At 38.3% G+C, this 25,399-nt stretch overlaps 1 protein-coding gene and 1 long non-coding RNA gene across 2 annotated transcripts in view; one reads left to right on the forward strand and one right to left on the reverse strand.

The window, feature by feature from the left end:
• The window catches only part of RSF1 (remodeling and spacing factor 1), a 193,379-nt gene that overhangs the window by 75,958 nt on the left and 92,022 nt on the right, over positions 1 to 25,399 (forward strand). The gene's annotated exons all lie outside the window — the stretch shown is intronic.
• The window catches only part of LOC112066983 (uncharacterized), a 105,482-nt gene continuing 104,433 nt past the window's right edge, over positions 24,351 to 25,399 (reverse strand). The window contains exon 3 of the long non-coding RNA XR_002893009.2: positions 24,351 to 24,802. This is a non-coding gene — a long non-coding RNA (uncharacterized lncRNA). The remainder of the gene's footprint in view (positions 24,803 to 25,399) is intronic.

Consider the following 25,399-nt stretch of genomic DNA (forward strand, 5'->3'; position numbering starts at 1 on the left):
GACCCAAGATATGATCTCTCCTGGAGAATGTTCCATGAGCACTTGAGAAGAAAATGTATTCTGTTGTTTTTAGTTGGAATGTCCTATAAATATCAGTTAAGTCCATCTTGTTTAATGTATCATTTAAAGCTTGTGTTTCCTTATTTATTTTCATTTTGGATGATCTATCCATTGGTGAACGTGGGGTGTTAAAGTCCCCCACTATTACTGTTACTGTCAATCTCCCCTTTTATGGCTGTTAGCATTTGCCTTATGTACTGAGGTGCTCCTGTGTTGGGTGCATAAATATTTACAATTGTTTTATCTTCTTCTTGGATTGATCCCTTGATCATTATATACTGTTCTTACATTTTTCTTGTAATTGTCTTTATTTTACAGTCTATTTTGGCTGATATGAGAATTGCTACTCCAGCTTTCTTTTGATTTCCATTTGCGTGGAATATGTTTTTCCATCCCCTCACTTTCAGTCTGTCTGTGTCCCTTGGTATGAAGTGGGTTTCTTGTAGACAGCATATGTACAGATCTTGTTTTTGTATCCATTCACCCAGTCTGTGTCTTTTGGTTAGAGGATTTAATCCATTTACATTTAAAGTAATTACTGATATGTATGTTCCTATTTCCATTTTCATAAACGTTTTGGGGTCTTTTCCTTCTGTGTTTCCTGTGTAGAGAAGTTCCTTCGGCATTAGTTGTAAAGCTGGTTTGGTGTTTCAGAATTCCCTGAACTTTTGCTTGTCTGTAGAGGTTTTAATTTCTCCATCGAATCTGAATGAGATCCTTGCTGGGTAGAATAATCTTGGTTGTAGGTTTTTCCCTTTTATCACTTTAAATATGTCCTGCCACTCCCTTCTGGCTTGCAGAGTTTCTGCTGAAAAATCAGCTGTTAACCTTATGGCTATTTATTGTTTGTTATTTGTTGTATGTTGTTTGTTGCTTTTCCCTTGCTGCTTTTAATATTTGTTGTTTGTATTTAATTTTTGATAGTTTGATTAATATGTCTTGGCCTGTTTCTCTTTGTGTTTATCCTCTTTGATACTCTCTGTGCTTCCTGGACTTGATTGACTATTTCCTTTCCCATGTAAGGGAAGTTTTTGACTATAATCTCTTCAAATATTTTCTCAGGTCCTTCTTTTCTTCTTCTGAGACCCCTGTAATTCGAATCTTGGTGCATTTAATGTTTCCCAGAGGTCTCTGACACTATCCTCAATTTCTTTTCATTCTTTTCTCTGTTTTGGGGGAATTTTTGAAGTTACTTATTTTTGTATACAGCAAGTTCTAATTAGTTATCCATTTTATACATATTAGTGTATATATGTCAATTCCAATCTCCCAATTCATCACGCACATTCCTCCCCCACCCCCCCACCACTTTCTCCCCTTGGTGTCCATACATTTGTGCTCTACATCTGTGTCTCAGTTTTTGCCCTGCAAGCCGGTTCATCTGTACCATTTTTCTAGGTTCCACATATATGTGTTAATGTACAATATTTCTTTTTCTCTCTCTGACTTAATTCACTTTGTACGACAGTCTCTACATCATCCATGTCTCTACAAATGACCCAGTTTCGTTCCTTTTTATGGCTAAGTAATATTCCATTGTGTATATATACCACATCTTCTTTATCCATTCGTCTGTCGATGGGCATTTAGGTTGCTTCCATGACCTGGCTGTTGTAAACAGAGCTGCAATTAACATTGTGGTGCATGTGTCTTTTTGAATTATGGTTTTCTCTGGGTATATGCCCAGTATTGGAATTGCTGAATCATATGGTAATTCTATTTTTAGTTTGTTAAGAAACCTCCATACTGTTCTCCATAGTGACTGTACCAATTTACATTTCCACCAACAGTGCAGAGGGTTCCCTTTTCTCCACACCCTCTCCAGCATTTGTTGTTTGTAGATGTTCTGAGGATGCCCGTTCTAACTGGTGTGAGGTGATAGCTCATTGTAGTTTTGATTTGCATTTCTCTAATAATTAATGATGTTGAGCATCCTTTCATGTGTTTTTTTTTGCCATCTGTATGTCTTTGGAGAAATATCTGTTTAGGTCTTCTGCCCATTTTTGGATTGGGTTGTTTGTTTTTTAAATTTTCAGCTGCATGAGCTCTTTATATATTTTGGAGATTAATGGTTTGTCCGTTGATTCGTTTGTAAATATTTTTTCCCATTCCAAGCGTTGTCTTTTCATCTTGTTTGTAGTTTCCTTTGCTTTGCAAAAGCTTTTAAGTTTCATTATGTCCCGTTTGTTTATTTTTGTTTTTATTTCCATTACTCTAGGAGGTGAATCAAGAAAGATCTTGCTGGATTTATGTCAAAGAGTGTTCTTCCTATGTTTTCCTCTAAGAGTTTTATAGTGTCTGGTCTTACATTTAGTTCTCTAATCCATTTTGAGTTTATTTTTGTGTATGGTGCTAGGGAATGTTTTAATTTCATTCTTCTACATTTAACTGTCCAGTTTCCCAGCATCACTTATTGAAGAGGCTGTCCTTCCTCCATTGTATATACTCTTGCCTCCTTTATCAAAGATAAGGTGACCGTATATGCGTGGGTTTATCTCTGGGCTTTCTATCCTGTTTCACTGATCTATATTTGTTTTTGTGCCAGTATCATATTGTCTTGATTACTGTAGGTTTGTAGTATAGTCTGAAGTCAGGGAATCTGATTCCTCCACCTCAGTTTTTTCCCTTAAGACTGCTATGGCTATTCAGGGTTTTTTGGGTCTCCATACAAATTTTAAGATTTTTTGTTCTAGTTCTGTAAAAAATGACATTGGTAATTTGATAAGGATTGCATTCAATCTGTAGATTGCTTTGGGTAGTGTAGTCATTTTCACAGTGTTGATTCTTCCAATTCAAGAACATGGTATGTCTCCATTTCTTGGTATCATCTGTAATTTCTTTCATCAGTGTCTTATACTTTTCTGCATACAGGTCTTTTGTTTCCCTAGGTAGGTTTATTCCTAGGTATTTTATTCTTTTTGTTGCAGTGGTAACAAAAAGAATAAAGGGATCCCTTTGTGCGTCGGATCCCTTCCCCTCCCCCAGCGACCCCTCGGGGCGCCAGTCCTCTCCCACCACCACTTCTCCTCCACCTTCACTCCCCCCACGCCCCATGTCCTACTTGATCACTGGGGGTTCCTCCCGTCCCCTTAGGTGTCCATGGTTCCCCACCAGTGCCTGGTAGGTGCCCTGGTTGTGAGGAGACATGAATTCCATGTCCTCGTAGTACACCATCTTGACTCTGTCCCCCCAAGGGTACTTTTATACTTTTAGCTTTCTTTGATGCCAGCAAAACTAACACATTTATCTTAAAGAATCCCATTGTTCCTAATTTAGGTGGCCCTAAGGTCTAGATTAGAAAAGCTAAGGTTGAGAGACATTACACTGCATATAATTTATGTCTCACATGTGTCCTTGTACTAACTTGTATTCATTTGAGAGTCAGAAATTGCTCTTGGATTTCCTCAGTTTGGAGGACCTTGTGGTATTCCCATGAAATGAGGTTAGAAAAAGGTTTCCCACAGCCTCTTTTTATTTATTTTATTTATTTTTATTTTTTTCTTTTTATTTTTAATATTAAAAAATGTAGAATGCATAGATTAAAACTAAGGATAATATAATGCCCATATTTCTGCCACTCAGAATTAATGCTTTTCTGTTTTAGTAGTCCTTTCACATTTTTACTAACTTGAATTAGATAGTACTTCTCATGAAATATGAAATCTGTCCCCACTTTATCATTATTTTTTGGAAAATATTCCAACTTTTAATTAAATTAGTGAACATATATATAGTCTGTTAATTCGTAGAGCACTTTTGTACATTTTGCCTAAAAGTCTGTTAGTTTTATTTTGCAACACTAAGCAATTAGCTTTTACAGACAAAATGACAAACATCTCTGTTACTGATAATCAAGTACCCTCGTCTACTTAGCCATTGATGTATTTGTCGACTTGGAGTTTTATTGTAGTTGCAACGATTTAACTTTTAAAAATTAGTTTTTATGTATAAATAGGCCATGTTTTGAGATTACAGAACAGGTATAGATATCCTTTTAATCTTAGTTTTCTTCGAGAATTTTGTGTTCTGTGCACATAAAACATTAATTTGATTGAGAACTTCCTTTTAGCACAGCAGTTTTCAACTTGTTTTTCATAAAGCCATAGGGTTTTCCCAGAATTGCTTCTGGGCCCAAGTGTTAGTCCACTAGGGCTACTATAACAAAATACCACAGAGTGGGTAGCTTAAAATTTATTCACAGTTCTGGCAGCTGGAAGTCCAAAAGCAAAGTGCTGGCAAATTTGTTTCCTAGTAACCACTCTCTTCCTACCTTGTAGTAGGCCTTCTTGCTGTTTCCTCAAATGGCCTCTCCTGTGGGTGCACTCAGGGAGGTGGAATCTCTAGTCTCACAGACACCAGTCCTGTAGGATTAGGGTGGCCCTGCTCTTAAGATCTCCTTTAGCTTTAATTATGTCCTTAAAGACCTTACCTTCTTATACAGACAAATTGTGGGTTAGGGCTTCAACATATTAATTTTGAGGGGACACAATTCGATTCATAAAAACTAATGAAATACTTTGTTGGAAGAAAGTGATTATGCTGATTAATAAAAGGGGAACGGGGGTTGAAAACTACTCATACATTATGTAGTTCCTTCAACATAAGAATTTATTGCATTCATGTACAACTTTTCAGGAGCCTGTTTATTTTGTGAAATGGAGATTCATTCCTATAAACTGTCTTTCCTGGGATTCTAGATCTCTCTTAATTTCTTAGTAATTTAGAGTCATAGAATCTTAAATGATGCAAACAGTCAGGAATTCCCATTGACTTGAGGGTCATTAAAATTTTGACTGCAGTACGGTATGCTTCAGTAAATTATTGTAGAGTCTGGTTGTAGTGATTTCTAGACTAAAGTTAAAAAGTGTTGAATTAAGAATCAGAGAGTTCAGGACTGGATTAAGATGGCAGAAGAGAAGGATGTGGAGCCCACCTCTTCCTACAAATACATCAGAAGTAATCATTATGTGGAACAATTCTCACAGAATACCTACTGAAGGCTGGCAGAAGATCTCATAAAACCAAAATGGCAAGAAAGATCACCATGTAACGGGTAGGACAAAAGAAAAAAAAAGGAAATTGGCACAGGACGTGCACCCCTGGGAGGGTGCTGTGAAAAAGAAAAGGTTTCCTCACCCTAAGAAGCCCATTCACCAGCGTGGAGATCAGCCATGACAGAAAGGGAGCTTCAGAGGCTCAGAGGAGAGTGCAGCAGCTAGCTTGGGGCAGGCAGAACAGAGAGAGACCTGCACAGAAGATCCTGGACATCTCACTGCACTCCCCAGCTTGTGACACATGTCTGCTGGTGCACATGGGGGCTGGGTGCTGAAATTTGGGCTTCAGAAGACAGACACGGGGAGAGGCTTGGGGTTGGCTGTGCAGAAACAGCCTGAAGGGAATGGAGTGTGGTCTAAGACACAACTGGGGGTTTGCACAGGAAGGAGCCAAGGTCTGCCATTGAAGCCCCATTGGTAATGTGAGCGCTCTAAGGGCAGGCAGGGCCTGCCTCATCCTCGATGTGCTCATAGCAGGCACGACTCTACCTCTACAACCTCTGGGGGCACACAAGCACCTGTGAATCAGTACATACAGGGAGAAGTTGGTGGGACTACAATAATAGTAGGAGAATTTAACACCCCACTTATATCAATGGACAGATCTTCCAGACAGCAGATCAACAGAAATCCTAAATGATACAATAGAATAGTACGACTTAGTTGTTAATTTTAGGACATTACATCCAAAAAATCTTTTCAAGTGCACATGGAACATTCCCTAGTATTGACCACAAGCTAGGACACAAAACAAGCCTCAGCATTTTAACACATGATTGACTGGAGATGTATTAATACATTTTTTGTTACCTGAACGTTATTGATCAGAGATATCAATGTCGTTTTACAGAGTGGTACAATTAACATCACCATGTGAAGTTGTTGGAGCTTAAAATTGATCAAGCGTTCATTATACAACTTATAATTGTCATTATCATAAACATTTTGTTCTGTTAGGTTTTTGGTCCAACCTTGTGTATATTATATACGCAAGTTTATTGCCATAAAATTTTCAAAAAACGATGCATCGTGAAATTTAAGTGAAGAAGAATTTTTCGGTGAATTTTATGCAGATACTTTCTGTGATTGTCTGAGCGACATGTATACTAGTGTCTCAGAAGATGGTAGTTCTTCAGAATATAGTTCTGATTCAGTCAATCAGTAGTCGATCAGTAGTCGACTTCAATTCAATAGTCGATCTAACTATTAGACCAACAGAAAGACAAAGCCTTAGTGATTGATTCTGATAAGGAAAGTGAAAATGAAACTCATGGTGCTAGAGAATGCTCCTTTGCTGCTACAGAAGAGTAGATTGAACACAGCATTTCACAGAAATTAGAAGGCTTTACAGGTGTGTCAGGTGTAACTATTGAATGTAATAACGTGCAAAGTGTTTGTGATATAACAGAAATAATTTTTGGTAACGACTTTTTCAAGTTGGTCACTTCTCAGGCAAACTTGTATAACCAACAGAATGAAAAATTATATAAAAAGTATGATAAGGCTTTAAAATGGACTGATGTAACCAATAGTGGCATGAAGAAGTTTCTTGGATTAATAATTTTGTTGAGACAAATAAGAAAGTCATACTGGAAAGAGTATTAGTTGACTGATCGCTTACTTGAAACACCCATCTTCCCAAAGATTTTGATTAGAAGAAGGTTCGAACAAATAATGACATTTCTTCACTTGAACGATAACTTGGAAACTCCACTTCCTGAAGACAGAATTTCAAAACTTAAACTTCTTTTGGAATATTTTCTCCCAAAATTTGAATCAATCTGTATACCAAAACAAGAGCTATCACTTGATGAGGCAGTGAATCTGAGTTCATTGCCTCCTGAACTCAGAGGACGACTCAGATTCAAAACATGTAAGTGAAGAGGACAACTCAGATTCAAAACATATAATCCTAGAAAACTTAACAAAATATGGAATTTTGGTTATGATGGTTAGCGAAAGTGAAACTGGATATATATATGCAACCTTGAGATTTACACGGGTGAAGGAAAGAAACTGCAAGAAACAACATTGTTGGTCCTACAACCTTATCTTGGTTCATGGCACCATATTTACCAAGACAATTATTACAAGTGTGTCCACATCTGAAACATTGTTGAAAAATAAAACCAAAGTTTGTGGGACTGTAAGAGAGAATCGTGGTCTACCAAACCAATTAAAGGAGAAATATAAAAATCTACAGAGGGGAGAAGTTACATTCTTATGGAAGGAGAAGTGATTCTTCTCATATGGAAAGACAAGAGGCTAGTCCGCATGGTGACAACTATTCATGATGCCTCCATAACATCTACAGGAAAGGAAGATAGGAGGACTGGCCATCAGATAACTAAGCCCACTTGTATATTAGAGTATAATAAATATATGAAAAGAGTTAATTGATCCAAAACTTCAGTATCCTCTGGAAAACTCAAAAATGGTATAAGAAAGTGGGTTTCTTTTTGAGTAGTTGTGTTTTATTCAGTGCGTTTAAAATTTATTGCAGCCTTAATGCACAGAATAAAGTGACTTACAAGCAATTTTTGTTAGCAATTGCTAGAGAATGGGTAACTGACTTTTCTGGTGAATGTAGTGTTAGTCCCACACCTGGTCCTTCTTGTGGCGTTTCTAAAAGAGCCCCCCACAAAGATCCACCTTGTGGACTATCAGGTAAATTAAAAGGCCATATTCTAGAGAAAATAATACCTACAGGATTAAAAAAAAAAAACTGCTGCCAGGAAGTGTAGAGCCTGCTCTTCCAGGGGAAAGCACAGTGATACATGGTATATTTATAATAGATGTTCTGTTCCCCTGCACAGAGGTGCCTGCTATACTGCCTGTCACACTAATAAAATATTAGAATGCTTTACTACAACATATACAAAGTTTCAAATAAATACATTAAGTGCAAAAAAAGTTGTTGATATCTACTCAGATGTGGTATTTCAGTATTCACTTACATAACAAATTGCTGGCCACAAGCGTTAGTTTCTGCAAAAATCCCCCAGTCAATAATGTGTTAAAGGGAGACGCAAGAGGGAAGAGATACGGGAACATATGTATATGTATAACTGATTCACTTTGTTGTAAAGCAGAAACTAACACACCATTGTAAAGCAATTATACTCCAATAAAGATGTTTAAAAAAATAATGTGTTAAGAGGATAGAAGTTATTTTGAGCATCTTTTCAATGGCATGAAACTAGAAATCAATCACAGAAAGAGAAACGAGAAAAAAATGATTACATGGGGACTAAACAACATGTTACTAAAATCCAGTGGGTCAATGATGAAATCAAAGAGGAAATTAAAAAATACCTCGAGACAGATGACAATGAAAACACAACCATACAAAATCTAGGGGATGTAGCAAAAGAAGTTCTTAGAGGGAAGTTAATAGCAATACAGGCCTTCCTCAAAAAAACAAGAAAAATCCCAAATATACAGCCTCACCTACCACCTAAAAGAATTAGAAAAAGAAGAACAAACAAAACCTAAAGTCAGCAGAAAGAAGGAAAAGATCAGATAGGAAATAAATAACATAGAAATTTTTAAAACAGTAGAAAAATCAGTAAAACCAAAAGCTGGTTCTTTGAAAAGGTAAACAAAATTGACAGCCCTCTGGCCCGGCTCACCAAGACGAAAAGAGAGAAGCAAATAAACAAAATAAGAAGTGAAAGAGGAGAATGAACAACTGATACAGCAGAAATACAAAAACCATAAGAGAATACTATGAATAATTATATGCCAGCAAATTGGACAACCTAGAAGAAACAGACAAGTTTCTAGAAACATATGGCCCACCAAAACTGAATCAACATGAAATTGACAATTTGAATAGACCGATCACTAAAAGTGAAATAGAATCTGTTAAAAAAAAAAAAAAAAAAAAAAAAAAGCCCTGCAAACAGGAAGTTAAGGACCAGATGGCTTCACTGGGGAATTCTACCAAACATACAAAGAACTTGTACTGATCCTTCCCAAACTCTTCCAAAAGATTGAAGAGAAGGGAACGCACCTGAAATCATTCTGTGAAGCCACCTGATACCAAAACCAGACAGACAATACCAAAAAAGAAACAGGCCAATATCTTTGATGAGTGTAGATGCAGAAATTCTCAACAAAATATTAGTAAACCAAATCCAACAACACATAAAAAAAGATCATACACCACGGTCAATTTGGATTCATCCAAGGGTCACAAGGTTGGTTCAATATATGCAAATTAATGTGGTACACCACATCATCAAAAGAAAAGACAAATACCACAACTTCCTGTAGTCCAGTGGTTGAGAATCCATCTTGCAATGCAAGGGACTCCAGTTCGATACCTTGTCGTGGAAGTAAGATCCCACGTGCCAACGGGGCCACTAAGTCCATGCACCACAACTACTGAGCCTACATGCCACAAATAGAGAGCCCATGTGCCACAACTACAGAACACATGTACTCTGGAGCCCATACACCACAACTAGAGAGCCTGCGTGCTGCAGCTACTGAGCTCACATGCTCTGGAGCCCATGTGTCACAACTAGTAAGTCTGTGCACCACAACTAATGAGCCTGCTTGCTCTGAATACCGTGAGCCACAACTAGAGAGAAGCCTGCTCACCACAACGAAAGATCCTGCATGCTGCAACTAAGACCTGATGCAGGAAATACATACATACATACATACATACAAACTTTTTTTAAAAAAAATAAAAGAAAACACAAAAACCACATGATCATCTCAATAGATGCAGAAAAAGCATTTTATAAAATTCAACATCCATTCATGATAAAAACTCTTACCAAAGTAGTAGAGAGAGAACATATCTCAACATACTAAAAGCTGTTTAGGACTTCCCTGGTGGTACTCTGGTTAAGAATCTGCCTGCCAGTGCAGGGGAGATGGTTCAATCCCTGGTCTGGGAGGATCGCACATGCCTCAAAGCAGCTAAGTCCATGTGCCACACTACTGAGCCTGTGCTCTAGAGCCCGTGCACCACAACTACTGAAGCCTGCGCACCCTAGGGCCCATGCTCCACAACAAGAGAAGCCACTGCAGTGAGAAGCCCTTGCGCTAAAATGAGGAGTAGCCCCTGCTCACCGCAACTAGAGAAAGCCCGCGCGCATCAACGAAGACCCAACGCAGCCAAAAATAGATTAAAAGAAATTTTTTTTTAATTACAAAAAAAGCTGTTTATGACAAACCCACGGCCAACATAATGCTCAGTGGTGAAAAGCTGAAAGCCTTCCCACTGAATCTGGAATAAGAGACGAATGCTCACTCTCACCACTTCTATTCAACATAGTATTGGAAGTCCTAACCACAGCAGTCAGACAAAAAAAAGAAATAAAAGGTATCCAAATTATAAGAGAAGATGTAAAATTGTAGTTATATGCAGATGACATGATAGTATATATAGAAAACCCTGAAGACCACACAAAAATTACTAGAATTGATTAATGAATTTAGCAAGGTAGCAGGATACAAGATTGACATAGAGAAATCTGTTGCATTTCTTTACACTAACAATGAAATATCAGAAAGAGAAAGTTAAAAAAAATCCCTTTTAAAATTGCATCAAAAATAAAAAACTTGGGAATAAACCTTAGCAAGGATGTAAATGACTTACATGCTGAGAAGTATAAAACATTGATAAAGGAAATTGAAGATGATTTAAAGAAATGGAAAGATTTCCAATGCTATTAGATTGGACAAATTATTATTTTTTAAATGGCCATACTGCCCTAAGCAGTCTACAGATTTAATGTGATCCCTATCAAATTACCCATGATATTTTTCACAGAACTAGAACAAATAATCCTAAAGTTTACATGGAACCATAAAAGACCCAGAATTGCCAAAGCAATCCTGAGGAAAAAGAACAAAGCTGGAGGCATAACCCTCCCAGACTTCAGACAATACTAGAAAGCTACAATAATCAAAACAGCATGGTATTGGTACAAGAACAGACATATGGATCATTGGACAGAATAGAGAGCCCAGAAATAAACCAACACACCTGTGGTAAATAAATCTTCAACAAAGTAGGCAAGAACATACAATGGAGAAAAGACAGTCTCTTCAGTAAGTGGTGTTGGGAAGGCTGGACAGCCACACTTAAATCAATGAAGTTAGAACGCACCCTCACACCATAAACAAAAATAAACTCAACATGGCTTAAAGACTTAAATATAAGACATGACATCTTAAAACTACTAGAAGAGAACATACACAAAACATTCTCTGACGTAAGTAGTACCCATGTTTTCTAAGGTCAGTCTCCCAAGGCAATAGAAATAAAAGAAAAATACACAAATGGGACCTAGTCAAACCTATAAGCTTTTGTGCAGCAAAGGAAACTATGAACTAAACCAAAAGCAACCTATGGCCTAGGAGAAAATGCTTGCAAACGACATGACCAACACGGGCTTAATTTCCAAAATATACAAACAGCTCATACGACTCAATAACAAAACAAAAAAGCAACCCAGTGAAAAAGTGGGCAGAAAACCTAAATAGACATTTCTCCAAAGAAGACATACAGAGACTTCCCTGGTGGTCCAGTGGTTAAGAACACGCTTCCAATGCAGGGGATGTGGGTTTGATCCCTGGTCGGGGAGCTAAGATCCCACATGCTGCGGGACAGCTAAGCCTGCGTGCCCCACCTGCTGAGCCTGTGTGCTCTAGAGCTTGTGCGCCACAACTAGATAGAAGGCCACGTGCCACAATGAAGAGCCCGTGTGCCACAACTAAGCCCAGATGCAGCCAAATAAATAATAAATATTTTTTAAAACCCAAAAACCTAGACATACAGAAGGCCAACAGGCACATGAAAAGGTACTCAACATTGCTAATTGTTAGAGAAATTCAAGTCAAAACTGTAGTGAGGTACCACCTCACACTGGCCAGAATAGCCATAATTTAAAAGTCTACAAATAACAAATGCTGGAGAGGGTGTGAAGAAAAGGGAACCCTCCTTCACCATTGGTGGGAATGTAAATTAATGCATCCACTATGGAAAAGAGTAGATATATGCACCCCAGTGTTCATAACAGCATTATTTACAATAGCCAAGACATGGAAGCAGCCTAAATGTCCATCGACAGAGGAATGGATAAAGAACATGTGGCATATATATACAATGGAATACCACTCAGCCATAAAGAAGAATGAAATAATGCCATTTGAAGCAACATGGGTGGACCCAGAGATAAGTGAAGTAAGTCAGAAAGAGAAAGGCAAATACGTATGGTATCACTTATATGTGGAATCTAAAATATGACACAAATGAACTTATCTACGAAACAGAAAGAAACTCACAGACATAGGAAACAAACTTATGGTTACCAAAGGGGATAGCTGGGGATGGGGGGAGGAGTGATAAATTAGGAGATTGGGATTAGCAGATACTACTGTATATACAACAAGGTCCTATTGTATAGCACAGGGAACTATATTCAATATCCTATAATAAATCATAATAGAAAAGAATATGTGGGACTTCCCTGGTGGCACAGTGGTTGAGAAGCCGCCTGCCAATGCAGGGAACATGGGTTTGAGCCCTGGCCCGAGCAGATCCCACAGCCTGTGGAGCAACTAAGCCCGTGCGCCACAACTACTGAGCCTCCATTCTAGAGCCCGTGAGCCACAACTGCTGAGCCCACATGCCTCAACTACTGAAGCCCACACACCTAGAGCCCGTGCTCCACAACAAAAGAAGCCACCGCAGTGAGAAGCCCACACACCACAAAGAAGAGTAGTCCCCACTCGACGCAGCTAGAGAAAACCTGTGTGCAACTATGAAGACCCAGTGCAGCCAAAAATAAATAAATAAATAAATTTAAAAAAAGTGTGTGTGTGTGTAACTCAACCCCTTTGCTCTACAACAGAAACTAAAACATAGCATCGTAAATCAACTGTACTTAAATTTAAAAAAAGAAATCAAAGAGTTCCAGCTCTGCTGGATAAATAAGTTTCACATTTCTGTGACTCGGCACTTCCAAGTAGAACATAAAAGAATACTGAGAAAAAAGAATGCCCCAAATCTCAATATTGGGAATCATCATGTAGTAATCATAGGTGTGAAAGTACTTTGAAAAGTAAACTTCATGGAAATGCAAATTGAGAGTTTCACCAGTAATTTGCTTGAATTGCTCAGGTAAACAAAAGATTTATTTTATTTTCAATGTATGTTAAAACTCTGTTGGCAAGAAAAATTATCCCATTTACTCACATTATTGCATAGTTTTTGGTAAGTGGTTACCTCCAAAATAAAAATGTTAGAAGGAGAAACCATGCGGTAATTTTTCTCTTGTCCCTATTGATGGGATAACTTCTAACATAATGTGAAATTCCACTCCATCATGATTGTTGTAATAATAACAGCTACTTCCATGCTATTCTTTGAAATAAAATGCTATTCTGTTAAAATTTGTAGAATGTCCATTTGGAAACTTGAGTAACATTTTGTTTAAAAATAGTAATCCTGAATTCATAACTTCGTTGTATTATTATAGTCAGTCTTCTTAAGAATTGCCCGCAGGGACTTCCCTGGGGGCGCAGTGGTTAAGAATCCTCTTGCCAATGCAGGGGACATGGGTTCGAGGCTTGGTCCAGGAAGATCCCACATGCCACGGAGCAACTAAGCCTGCATGCCACAACTACTGAAGCCTGTGCACCTAGATAGAGACCGTGCTCCGCAACAAGAGAAGCCACCACAGTGAGAAGCCCGCGCACCTCAACAAAGAGTAGCCCCGGCTTGCCACAACTAGAGGAAGCCCGTGCGCAGCAACAAGGACCCAACACAGCCAAAAGTAAATAAATAAAAACGAAATAAAGGCCCTTCTATCACTTAAAAAATGTATATAATCTAAAAAAGATTTTAAAAAGAAGAAAGAATTGCCCACATGTGCTGTATTCAATATTTCAGTTCTACTGAATCTTCCCCGTCTGGTTCTGACCCCACCATGCCACCAAAACCAAGTCTTGTCAAAATGAGCCTTGCTGTGTTATCAAATCCAGTGGACATTCTTTAGTTCTTCTTCAGTAAATATTTTATCAGTCTTCCACATTTGAACCCAGCTTTTCTTGATTTCTTCCTCTGGTTGTGTGGTTTCTTATTTTCTTTTGCTGGCTCTTCTCTTTGACCCCTGAACATTTCATGAGTAGTACACAAGACAGAATCATCTAATAGGAAAGCTGAAAGATTCCTTAAAATAAGTCATTTAAATGCGGCTTCTAACCATAAATGTGGTTAGCTAAGAATCCACAGCTACTAAAGCTAGTAGATTTTCACCCACCTAATCAGTAAATAGTTTATGATGGCCAACTCTGTTAGGGACTCAGTAGGGTATTACAGGGGATGTATAAGACACTGATGTTCTTGAGTCTGGAGTTCAGTGAAGGAAGAAAATAACAGATACACAAATGCATAAAGTGCCAAGCAGAAGTGCAGTGTGGTATCAGGAATAAAGTCATCTGAGGGTATGCAGATATACTAAAAATTTTCTCATCTTTTCAGTGTTTGTAGTAAAGATTGCTTTCCTTCTTTCTAAAGAGCAATGCTTAGGAAAATAATGTGAAAGATATAAGTAGACCAGAGTTGTGAGATAGGAAGTGTTTGACATGAAAGCATACTTCGAGAAGTGGTCACTCAGTGGTTTTTTTATGGAAAGCATTTACAACAGCTGATATGGGTTGTATGGTAGACAAAAGTTTGACCGTTATGGCCTTTGTTCCTTGGTGTTACATTCTTTAATATGTTATTTGGCAAAGGGGGGGGGCTTCATGGATATAATTATATTTATAAATCAGTTGACCTTAAGATAGGGTGATTTTCCTGAATTATCCAAATGGGCCCAATGTAAATTACATGAGCTGTTACAAGCAGAAGAGGTAGACAGAAGTTAAAGATAAATGCAGTGTGAGGACTCAGCATACTTCTGCCAGCTTGAAGGTGGAGGGTTATGTGGAAAGCATGAGAAGGAAATGAATTCTGCCAACAATCTGAATGAGCTTGAGTGGTTTTTTTTGCCCAGAGCCCCCAGAAGGAGCGCAGCCCTGCTAACACCTTGATATCAGCTTCATGAGACGAAGCAGAGAACCCAGTCAAGCCGGACTACACAGGACTTCTAACCCATAGAAATTGTGAGATAATAAATAGGTGTTGTTTTAAAATGTTAAATTTGTGGCATTTTATTATGCAGCAGTAGAAAACTAATGCAGATTTATTGTATGAATGAAGGATTTATAATTTGATGAGAAAACTCACATATGATTGGAAGTTTAAAAGAATTCCTTGCAAAAGTATTTTTACATCTTTCATTTTCATCAAAAATGTGCTCTTTTCCTGTAAAAGCCAGAAATAGAACATGGAATTCTCTGATTAGTGCATTTAATTATTTACTCCAAACCTAACTTGATGCTAAACATTAAACAGATTTACTTTTTGGTACTAAATGAGGTATTGGGTTGGACAGAAAGTTCATTCGGGTTTTTCCATAGCGTCTTACGGAAAAACCTGACTGAACTTTTTGGCCAACCCAATAGGTTAGCTGGAAAGAGTTACAGAGGGTTTTTTTGTTGTTGTTTATTTATTTATTTATTTATTTTTGTGGTACGCGGGCCTCTCACTGTTGTGGCCTCTCCCGTTGCGGAGCACAGGCTCAGTGGCCATGGCTCACGGGCCCAGCTGCTCCGCGGCACGTGGGATCTTCCCAGACCCGGGGCATGAACCCGTGTCCCCTGCATCGGCAGGTGGATTCTCAACCACTGTGCCACCAGGGAAGCCGGAGTTACAGAGTTTTGATGTTAGAAAATCTGGGCTCCATCTTGGCTCCTCAGCACTGTTGATGTCAGGAAACTTTGTCACTTGTCTGAACCCAAGCTGACTGATCTGTAAAACTGGGAAAATGCAATCTTATTAAATGGAGAAACTAACAGTTTATCTTGCAGAATTGTGAGAATTTAATGAAGTAGTGTATGAAATGCACTCAAAACTATTATCTTCACATATTGGCTTCAAGAAGAAAACTATTATTGAAGATAATGTAATATTGAAGGTACTATTGAAGCTTACATTATTACCTAATTTTTAAGATATATAAAAGCTAATATTAAGGTAATTTAGTTAATAGGAGGTACCACACCACAAAACCTCTTACAAAGTATTTACTGGAATGGTAGGTTGTTACTAAATTCTGAAGGTAAAAATAGATGGCTTTATGTGAAACAGGAAGACAAATCAAGATATGCTCAGCAAAGGGCTTCCCTGGTGGCGCAGTGGTTGAGAATCCGCCTGCCGATGCAGGGGACACGGGTTCGTGCCCCGGTCTGGGAAGATCCCATATGCCGCGGAGCGGCTGGGCCCGTGGGCCATGGCCACTGAGCCTGCGTGTCCGGAGCCTGCGCTCCGCAACGGGAGAGGCCACAACAGTGAGAGGCCCTTGTACCACCAAAAAAAAAAAAAAAAAAAAAAGATATGCTCAGCATGGAAGTGTCCTTTCCCTAATGACTAGGGAATCAAAGTTGTATCTGTTGTTTGGCTGTCTAGGCCACTTTAGTCTTCACATTTTAATGCCCTTGAATACAGTCCTTTATAAAAAAGGGAGGAGAACGTACCTTCTAAATGCATATGCAAATTCTTACCCAGACCCTGCAGAGTAGATCCATATATTGATATCCCCATTTTACAGATTAGGAAACTGTAATTGCCTTTGTAAAAATCTCTGTCCCTCACCAGAATTCATGAGAGCTAGACCCTGTGTGCCTTATTCACTTTTATGTGTATCAAAAGTCCTCAAATTATGGCCCCCTGCCTATTTTTATAAGGCTTGTGAGCCAAGAATACTTTTTTGCAAAGAACATTTGAAATCAGTTCATTGAAAGAGGGAGTACTTGCTTTAATTCCAATTAAGTGAACTATTATCCCCCAAATAGTTCTTAATTATTATATATTATTATATATTACACATAAAATATAATGTACATAATATACTACATAGTATATCATATTTCACGTGTAGTTATTATATTTTAAATTTCATCAAAAATATTGTGAAGGCAGCTCCCAGGTGGAGTCGGCCTCGGCGGGCCTCAGTGGGCCCATCCTTGAGTTTACATCCAAAGGAGCCCCGGCTGGGCTGAGGAAGGCCGCAAGACTCGTGACCTTGGCAGCGTCTGAGGCCAAGCTCGCTGGCCCAGCGCGGAACCTGGGCAAGCCGGAAGCTAGGCTCAGCAAGCTGCCTGCCATGTTGTAAGCAGCTCTTTGAGTGTCCCAGGTGATGGCAAAGAATGAAGACACCTGCCAACAGCCAATGAGGAACTGAGGCGCTCTGACCTGATGTGAGTGAGCTTGTGAGCGGCAACTTCCGCATCAGTTGAGTCTTTAGATGACTGCAGCCCTAGCCAGTAGCTTGACTGCAACCTCATGAGAAACCGTGAGCCAGAACCACCCAGCTAAGGTACCAACTGAATTAAGAGAAGCACACCTCCTCCCAAGAACAGTACTCCAGCTATGACATAACGCCTGGGTAGGGTTCGAAGTAGCAGCCAGGCTGTAATATAAGCTGGAACTTCAGTCAAGGCAGAGAAGAAACACTTCAGGACCTGGCACGAGGCATGGCCAAGGACACTGTGAGTCCTCACTGACTGTCAGGAAGCGAATCTGCTTCCGTTGAATAGCTGCTTCTCCTCGTGGCCTCCTGCCTGCAGGGTTGAATCGTCTAGCCTGTGCTCTCAGGCCTTAAGGTTCTAGACATGACCTAGCAAGACTAAAGACATGTACAGCTTCCCTGGCAGACTTTGGTAAGATTCAGAATACAGTGGGGAACCCATGGGTGGAATACCTCTCAAACACATTTTTCCCCTCTTAATCTGGACATTCAAAAATCACCAGTATATAGCTGCATCAGTGGTATGGAGCAAGACCAATAAAAAGTTGGAGATTAAAAAAAACACAACATATTGTGTAATATGTATAAAATGGATAACTAATAAGAACCTGATGTATAAATAAATAAAATTAAATTAAAAAAAAATATTGTGGAAATGTTTTCTCTCTTGTTACATAGGTGCCTGTGTAAGATCCTTGATTTAGCCTCTTGGCCAGCAAAGCCTAAATATCAATATTTACTATCAGTCCCTTTACAGAAAAAGTTTGCTGACCCTTCATACACATCATGCCTAGCACAGTGCTTGACACATAGGTGCTTAATAATTATTTGTTGAATGAATGAATGAATTATGATTATAAATAACTTTGCAAAGGACACAAAGCCAAGTTACCAACCCAGGTCTTTCTGACTTTATAGCCTTAAAAACAATAAAGTTCTCTTTATGGGCAAAAAGAAAGAAATCCTTAGGTTGTTTTTTTTTGTTTGTTTGTTTTAATATGTATTTATTTATTTTGGCTTTGCTGGGTCTTAGTTGCAGCATGCAGGATCTTCGTTGCGGCACGCGGGACTTTTTTTTTTAGTTGCAACATGTGGACTTCTTAGTTGCGGCATGCATGCAGGATCTAGTTCCCCAACCAGGGATTGAACCCTGGCCCCCTGCATTGGGAGCGTGGATTCTTACCCACTGGACCACCAGGGAAGTCCCTTAAGTTGTTTTTAAAAAGGAACATTATAATTATTTGTGTATATTATTTTCTTCTCTAAATCACCAGCAGTGAACATTTTATGTGAAACCTGATAATAGTATGGATACTGGGTATAATTGATAAATACGTGACAATAAATTTTATTTATGTACAGTTATAAGTTACATTATAGCTTTTCTAAAAATATAATTTAAAAATCAAAGTACAAGTTTTATTGTGGCCAAAAGCTATACCAGGAATTTTTTTTCTTTAGCCATTCTTTCTGCATTGTTAAGAGAGCTATTGATAGTCTAGAGGAGGAGTTGGCACACTAAAGCCAAATCCAGCTAGCTGCCTGGTTTTGTGAAAAAGTAGTATTTGAACACAGCTGCATCTGTTTGTTTACAGATGATCTACAGCTGCTTTCATGCTGAAGTGCCAAGTTCAGTGGTCTGTTTAATGGACTGTATGGTCAGCAAAGCCTAAAATTCTTACTGTTGGCCATTTATAGAAAAAGTTGGACACCTGGTCTAGAAAGCACATTAACCACCTATTTCTCTATTTCTCTTAGTTCTGTCGTTTATGAAATTAGAATACCAGAAAGCCACTTGGTGTTGGATAGATAAAAAGGATAAGGATGAGCAAAGAACACATCTGTACCTGCTGCAGAACTGCTTTTACCTGTTTTTATTATCTCTCATATTAGTTGTCTGCTGGTTCATAAGCAGATTGGAACTATGTCTACCTTTTGGACCACAATTTACCCAGCTCTAAGCATGTTGAATGATTGAACAAATGTATTTGTATGGAGTCTAAGCAATAAGTTTCCTTGAGAGTTTATTACTAGAAAACGTTTTACAAACGCTGACTCCCAAAGCTCTAGCTCTAGCTCAGGCTTTTTCTTTTTTAAAACATCTTTATTGGAGTATAATTGCTTTACAATGTTGTGTTAGTGTCTGCTGTATAACAAAGTGAATCAGCTATATGTATACATATATCCCTTATACCGGATTACAAACGTCTACATTTATGTCCAACTGACTGCTTAGTGAACTGGTTTCATGTAAGCAAATCAAACTCAACATATATCAGAAGCTAAATTGTTATTCCTCAGTCCTCTTATACATATTGAATCCATGGTGTATTCACGTCACCACCAACATGGTGAGCCCAAGCCATGATTCTGTCATTAAACACAAAGGTTTAAAAGTAACTGTTATATCACTTACGGAGTTACTTAGTGATTCTGTTTCTTTTAAAAATCTAAACTATATCTTAGCATTCAAAGCTCTTAATGATTTAGCCACTTTCTTTAGCCACATCTAATGACATTCACTCCTGTGTACCCTGCTACTTGACTCACATTCTGAGTCATTCACAGAAAATACTATCTTTTTCATTCTTCAGAGTTTTTGCATATACTGTATCTTCTGCCTAGAATGCCTTCCCACCAACTTGTTTTCCTGGCAAACATTTATCCTTTAGCTTTCACCTCAAGAATTACTTTCTTCTTGAGACCTTTCTTCTCTCAGGAAGATGTTCCTCCATGGATTTATGTGTAACTCCATTTTAGAAACTACTGTGTTTTTTTGTTTGTTTGTTTTTGTTTTTGTTTTTGTTTTGCGGTACGCGGGCCTCTCACTGCTGTGGCCTCTCCCGTTGCGGAGCACAGGCTCCGGACGCGCAGGCTCAGCGGCCATGGCCCACGGGCCCAGCTGCTCCGCGGCATGTGGATCCTCCCGGACCGGGGCACGAACCCGTGTCCCCTGCATCGGCAGGCGGACTGTCAGCCACTGCGCCACCAGGGAAGCCCCACTACTGTGTTTTTTATATTGCATGTTCACTATGTACCAGGCACTGTGTTTAAATATTTTCCTTATATAGTTCACTCTTGAAGTAAATATTATCCTCATTTTATGCACAAGGAAATTGATTTTAAGAAACTAAATAACTGGACCAGTCTCTCATTGCTAGAAATGGCAGAGCCAGCATTGAAGCCCAGGACTTTGTGAATCTAGTGCTTTAAAACACCGCTAGTATTGACCCTCATAGTTGTCTTTGTTGTAAATTCTAAGCATCTTGAATGCTTTTTGCATCTTTTATGCATCAATATTAGATGAATTAATCACTTAAACGTTTTCAGTTTTCTTTCATTTGGCTGCTAATAAGCTTAACTTTGTATTTCTTAGTTATATTAGTTGGTTACATTAATTTTCCAGTGGAATTTTTACCTTTCTTGTTAACATGCCTCTTGACCTTTTATCTTTTTCCTAGTGGTACCATTGTGCATATGTATTATGGAGAGCTTTTTCTTTTCCTTTTGAAGTCAGTGGAACATAATTAATATAAAATTCTGTTTAAATCCAGAGCAAATATCTGACATCTGCTAGGCCTTGTTCCTTGGCTCATAGCAGATGTTACCAGTCTAAACTTTTCCTGCCAAGTCTAGATTTAGCAGACTACACTGCCACCACAAATCATCAGCATTGGCATGTTTGTCTTGTCTTGTCTGTGTCTCCCTAAAACAGTTGAACTGAGACCTGTAGAATGAGCAGAAACTTGTTAGGAAATTACTAATAGCTTTGCTTCACTATAATGTAAAGTACCTAGAGAGAATGGCAGTGAGCGGAGGCCTGGGGTTCACGTGAAAGAAAGTTACTGTAATAATCCAGCCGAGCAATGAAGAGGCCTGAATTAAGGTTTTGACAGTAAGTATGGAAAGAAAAGGGTTTATGTGAGAGCTGTTTGGAAGGTAGAGTCAATAAGTCTTTGTAACTGATAGAGAGGGAAAGAGAGAGGTGTCTAGCAGCTCACCTCAAGAAGGGGATTCATCGTTGTGCTATATCCTGCACTTGCTAACATATATTTCCCAATTTCATCCAGAATGTAAAGGAACCTGAAAATCTAGCTGGTGACTTTTTACTTTTAAGGTGGAGTTACCCTCCTAAAAGAATCCCAGTGAGTAGAAATTTAAAATAGCAGTTCTGCGACGACCTGTTAACGTCTTGCTTCATTGGATAGGCCTTGGCCTTATTGAGCTTCAGATTCCTTTTGGTGAGTCACAAAGAAATTTCTCTGCCAGTGAACTCTTATGCCTCCATGAAACTCCTCTATTTCCTGTGGTTGTTAATGACTTTAGATACCACGTGAGCAATTTCAGACACCTTAGCCATGGATAATGAATACCACCATGTCAGTAAACAGATATGTGCCTTCAACAAATTCATTATCTGTGTCTCTGCTTTCCTACTGCCCTGCCTCCTGCCCAGAAACAGCGATAAAGAGGCCCTAAAAAGTAATGGGAAAGCTAATTTTTAATAAATTATCCTTTAAAGGAGTTGATTTCCTTTAGCCTCAGAATTATTTCTAAGAGACAGATGGTAATTTATTATTGCTATTTTTCTTCAATTTTGTGATTTCTTCAGTGCATGCCACAACCAGTGATTTAGAGACAGTTTTTCAATGAAAAAAGAAATACTGTCACATTGAATGTTACCATGGATTTTAAAAGGCTCTTGATTTTAAGAAATGTTAAAATATTAAAAAATATATGCTTATTAGAATAAGCAAAGAGTATTTGCTGGTGCTCAATACTTGAGGGATAATGACCTTCAGTAGAAAATAACCTAATGTGTCTCTTCTGGGGTGTCTATCCACCACTTAACAGAAAATGACCTCATTTGTCTCTCAAAAGTAAAGGGAAGATAAGAGATAATCTCTGTCCTTCGGTTTCTAGTAACAGGTTTAGAACTCTTTGGAAAGTGAATAAATTTGGCAATAGATGCCTTTAACCTAAATGACAATTTCAGTAAAGCCCATTGCTCATTGCCTTTACTCCTTTACTCGTTAAGAAGCTTGTCATGTGTTAGCAAGTCATAAGGGTCATCTTTTGTCATTTGCTAATTTGGATGTATTTTGACAAGGGTTAGATATTTCTCTACTGCCATAAATACTGTTTTCAAAAGTAAACTAAGGTTGTTATCTTTTATTTTTATTTGCCTTGTTAATATTAATTTGTGTTTTACTTTATTTGAGATATAATTCATACAACGTAAAATAATAATACAACATAAAATTTGCCATATTAAAATATATTCATTGAGTTTTAGTATATTCATTGAGTTTTAGTATAGTCACTGTGTTGTACAATCATAACCACTATCTAATTCCAGAACATTTCCGTCACCCCAAGAAGGAACTGTACCCATTAGCAATCCATTCCGTTCAAACCCCTTCCTGCTCATATCCCCTGGCAGCCCCCAGTCTACTTTCTGTCTTTATGGATTTGCCTATTATGGACATTTCTTATAGATGGAATCATAAAATAAGTGGCCTTTTGTGTCTTCTTTCACTTAGCGTAATGATTTCAAGGTTTATTCATATTATAGTATATATCAGTATTCCATTCCTTTTTATTGCCAAACACTATTCCGTTGTTTGGTTTATACCACATTTTATTTTTTCATCATCAATTGATGATCATTTGGATTTTTTCACCTTTTGGCTGTTAGGAGTAATGTTGCTATGAGTGTTGGTATACAAGTGGTTGTGTGGCCATGTATTTGCATTTCTGTATGTACCTAGGAGTATAATTATTGGGTCATATGGTATTTTTTTGAGGAACTGCAAAGCTGTTTTCCATCGTTGCTGTACTATTTTACATTCCCATCAGCAATTTATGAGGGTTTCAATTCTCCAAAGCTTATATTTTAGTAATAATGATAAGAGCTAATATTTGAGAACTTACTATATACTAGATCCTATGCTATTTTACGTACATTATCATTTAATTCATAGTACAACCCAGATCATGGAGAATAAATAACTCCCAAGGTCACATGGATAGTAGATGATGAAGCAAGGGTTGAACATAAGTTTGATGCCACAGAATGAATACTTATGCTTTATTTATTGGAAAGCATTTTCACATACTTTTAACTTTGCAAAATGTTCCTTAAAGAGTACCATTTATTCTGTGGTAATGTGTAAGTAGCCATAATTTACCCTCATAAATGAATTGCCTGTGGTGGTGTACAAAGAGCACTGGATTTCTAATGGGGAAAAACCTGAACTCTGCACTAGGTGTGTGAGTTTAGTTACTTCTTTGATCCTCTGTTTTCTCATGAAAGTATATGTGAATACTTTTCAGCATAGTCTTGTCAAATAGTTGGAACTCAGCAAATGTTTAAATATTAATAATAAATTATCAGAGAAACAATGGCAGTTTTACTTTTCTTTTTTCCTGTGGCTGGCATTACTTTGGAAGTTGATAGCAACTTGGGCCAAATTATTTATACTTGTGGATATGGAAATGTTGCATTTTCTTTAGTTTTCTAGTGAACTTCAGGTGGTCCAGTGAATGTTTTATGTTGATAATATACCTGCAGGCTTTTCCAGTCAGAAGGGATTAGTGCCTTAATTATGGCTGGGAAGTCTCCTGTGGCAAGAGTGCCCTTGTAGTTGACTTAAGAAACCCTCTTTTCCCCTCCAGAGATTTTTTTTCAAGTGTGCACACTTGTATTGGTCATAACCTCTCAATTATATACTCAGGAGTACCACTCCTTCATAACCACATTTGTTTATTTAGTAAACATACCTATAACTCTACTATTAGTGTGTTTTGAAAGAAGTTACATAAAAATACCAATTTAAAGTTATATCTCATTGCTTTAGCTACTAAGCAGATAAACCTGGGAAGTAAAAATAAAATTTCCTATGTATAAGAAGCTTTAGGAACCCATTGAAAAATATGATAATGATATGTATGTGTCTTTTATTTATTTGTTCATTTTTGGCTGCATTGGGTCTTCATGCTGCGCGCAGGCTTTCTCTAGTTGCGGCGAGTGGGGGCTACTCTTCGTTGCAGTGCATGGGCTACTCATTGCGGTGGCTTCTCTTGTTGCAGAGCATGGACTCTAGGTGCGTGGACTTTGGTAGTTGTGGCTTGTGGGCTCTAGAGTGCAGGCTGAGTAGTTGCGGCTCACGGGCTTAGCTGCTCTGCAGCATGTGGGATTTTCCCAGACCAGGGCTCGAACCCATGTCCTCTGCATTGGCAGACAGATTCTCAACCACTGTGCCACCAGGGAAGCCCGATGTGTATGTGTCTTGATTCTTGTCTGAGCTGAAAATGAGAGGATGGAGTATATAAGATGTATTGAGAATTTATTGTAGTAGTTTTAGAACTTCTTTTGATTGTTGCCTGTAGTATGAAATATGTATTTATTGAGATTTAACAACTTGCAAAATGCAGTAGATACCCTACCTCATACCATATGCAAAAATTAACTCAAAATGGATTAACAGCCTAATTAAAAGAGCTAGAACCATAAACCTCTTAGAGTAAAATATAGGGATAAATCTTCACGACCTAGGCCTTGGCAGTAGAGTCTTAGATCTGACACCAAAAGCACGTGAGCAACGAGAAAAACAATAGATAAATTGGACTTTATCAAAATTAAAAACTTCTGTGCATCAAATAACGTTACGAAGAAAGTGAAAAGACAACCTACCAAATGGGAGAAAATATTTGCAAATCATATGACTGATAAGAACTTAATATCTAGACTATATAAGGAACTCCTAAAACTCAACAACAAAAAGACCAACCCAGTTTAAAAAGGAGCAAACTTTTTTTTTTTTTTTTGTGGTATGCGGGCCTCCCTCTGTTGTGGCCTCTCCCGTTGCGGAGCACAGGCTCCGGACGCGCAGGCTCAGCGGC

This window comes from Physeter macrocephalus, chromosome 16 (assembly GCF_002837175.3).
Source record: "Physeter macrocephalus isolate SW-GA chromosome 16, ASM283717v5, whole genome shotgun sequence".
In the NCBI taxonomy this organism is placed as follows: domain Eukaryota; kingdom Metazoa; phylum Chordata; class Mammalia; order Artiodactyla; family Physeteridae; genus Physeter; species Physeter macrocephalus.